The following is a 2,770-nucleotide window of genomic DNA, read 5'->3' as shown; positions in this document are numbered from 1 at the left end:
ATGTCTCACTAATTACACGACACAACTACCCGCCGCAGCCGATTAGTTGGCACGCACTTTAAGCGACGAAGTGGATTACAAATAGCACATTGATTGAGCAGTGCTTATGAATTTTGGGTGACTGCTTAAGGACGCTACCGTCAGCATGGACACTTTAATCGTTGACGACATCTGATATTTCAGTTTATTTAGTTTTTCATGTAGTTAGTTGAAGAGGAGAGGGGAAGCGCGGCGGAGAGCACTCAAGGTTGCAACGAGTTCGGACGAGGCAGACGGGGCGCAGACGTGCATTATTAGGTGGGCGCCGGAACAGGCACGGGTGCCGCGGGTGTGGGGCGCGTCGGAAGGCGGCGGGGTGCGCGTACGTCATCACCTGAGGCGCGTCCTTGAAACTGTCGTCGCATTCATTGCACCCGGATGCGGGCCGTATCCCCGAGCCGCGATACCCACTCCGGATTGCACCTAGCTATCTCTCGACTACACCCCATGCTCCCAGTCTTACTGTGCCGCATCCGCGTCAACACACACACACACACATTCATAGGACGTGCGACGCCTCGTGAACTAAAACATCTATTTAAGATCCATGTGTTATGACCTCACACGTAACACTATGCTATTGAATAACAATTTACAATGGCCGGCTGAACTTAAACACATGCTTCACGCCTTTGTGCTTTGGCATGCTTACAATAGTGTGGGCTGAAGTAAGAATTCAAACGTAATATAAGCATACTTCTTGTCTGTTTTCATAGATTTCATGACAAGCACATTTCCTCTATTGTACGCGTGCTTTTGTAATGAAATATAAACATTACAGTTATGCGTAAAATGTTCAACTTGTAGATCCATAGCGATCACTGAACAGTTTTCGTCTACTAACATTTATCTATAATATTTTAGATTTTTAAATCAAACTTACGTCATCTCTCAGAGTTAGCCTATCAACTATTTTTTATTTATTTCAATGTTTGAAAAGAAAAACTTAGTTATCAATTAATTCATATTATTCAATGTAATAGATGATCGCAGCCGAAGCGCTCATAAAATTAATGACCAGCGTCAAGCGTCATTATAAAAAACACACAAAGTGTCGACGGCAATCTAAAAATATCAACGACTATCGGTCACGGTATTTCCCACACATTTTCATATTTATTCATTTGCCAATTTACCATAATATCGTTATGTATGGTATAAAGAAAAACCTTTAGAAATATAGTTTTTATGGAATGCACGATGATTTGTGACACATATTTCTACTCTATTGCATTAGGAGGGTTAAATTTTTTACTTAGTTAATTATAAAATACGCATTCATATTGATAACTATTGATTAAATTTTAACGTTTAACCACCAAACGTTTCAATGCATCTTAAAAGACAATGTATATACACTTTAGAGGTGGCAAAATACTTGATTTATTGTATTGTCGATTTCAAAGAGTAGCTTTGTGGAACATAATAGGTTCGCAAGGGCGGCTATTTTATATACCTTGTGATTCATTTTAACGGTGAAATATTGTCTCAAAGGCTTCGTTCGTTGACGTTTCGGGAGTTTATTTCTTCGTTATTTATTGTTAAAGCTTGAGAAACGTGGGTAAGATAGATAATATGTTATCTTTCGTAGGCTGCGGTTACAAAACGACCTTGCGCATTGCCGGATCATTTCTTAACAAACGATTTCTACACAGAGCCGTTCCAAGAGCAGTGCTTGAGAACGTATAGCTCTGGCCGCGTTGCACAACGACGCTTACGTCAGCGAACGCGCAGAACGGCTTACGTCATGAAGCGTTCACTATCTCAGGCCATTTTATAACCTATGTCTGCAATACTTAGGGTCGAATTGCCTTGCTGTGGATGTGGGTATGATAGAACATTTATGTTCACGTGAGTGGTCGAGGCTCCGCCGCGCCGCCGCCGGCTCGAGACGATTCTGAGAAACGTTCGAGGCTCTCTAGTTTCGGACTTGAATATGAATCGTGTAATACGACGACGGAGCGTCATTTTCAACTTCTATTAAAGGAGAGCGATGCACTTCTATGTATTCGTTTTATTGTTACTTTGTATAAAAATGTATTCGTTTAATTCACTTTATCATTGCTTTTAGAGAAACATTTATTACGTTGAAAAGTTGGCGTTTTAAAATAATCAAGCTATAGCTTAAGAATGTCTACCGTATCAATATCGAGGATTAATTCCTTAGTTTGTATGAGAATTGACGCAGCATTACATCTCTCGGGACTGAAGTAGCTTTTTTCTGCAACGTCAATGAATGGAGGTGTCACGAGTTGGAGAAATTACTTGTCATCTAACTCTCATTGAACTGCATTCTATACTTCGTTATTATAGAAGAGAAATTCTAGCTGATTCCTCTTTAGACATTAAAAAAAAAGCTTGAAAAAAAGTTTTGAACAGATACATAAACAAAATTAGTTAAATTAAATGATGCCAACGCATCGCAATCCAACATGTATTTAAAAAGTCAATAAAAGGATGTAACTAAATCACTATATAGGTTGTGATATGCTGTTTTCTCAAGGACAGAAAAATCTATACAAAACATATTGTCATCCCTTCCATTCTTTTTCCAGATGCAGAGATAGACAATATGTTTTAGAACAGGTTTCGAAAATGCAAACTTGGGGTAAGTCATCACTGTGTGTGGTATAATGTTAGAACATGTGTGTCATGTGTGTGATTATTACCTGATGTGGTGAGAAGGGCGGTCGCGAGTTTGGTGGCGGCGGGTACCGTTGCGGGTATGCAC

General features: G+C 39.8%; 1 protein-coding gene across 1 annotated transcript in view; it reads right to left on the bottom strand.

Moving 5' to 3' along the window:
- The window catches only part of LOC106116516 (trithorax group protein osa-like), a 60,165-nt gene extending 57,401 nt beyond the window's left edge, over positions 1 to 2,764 (bottom strand). Inside the window, exon 1 of the mRNA XM_013310386.1 lies at positions 2,709 to 2,764. The gene's annotated coding sequence lies outside the window, so the exon portion shown is untranslated. The remainder of the gene's footprint in view (positions 1 to 2,708) is intronic.
- Positions 2,765 to 2,770: the final 6 nt, after the last annotated feature.

The sequence above is a fragment of the Papilio xuthus genome, unplaced genomic scaffold, assembly GCF_000836235.2.
Source record: "Papilio xuthus unplaced genomic scaffold, Pxut_1.1 DF827714.1, whole genome shotgun sequence".
NCBI classification, from domain to species: domain Eukaryota; kingdom Metazoa; phylum Arthropoda; class Insecta; order Lepidoptera; family Papilionidae; genus Papilio; species Papilio xuthus.
Note: the sequence above shows the minus strand (reverse complement) of the source record. Positions and strands in the feature narration are given on the sequence as shown.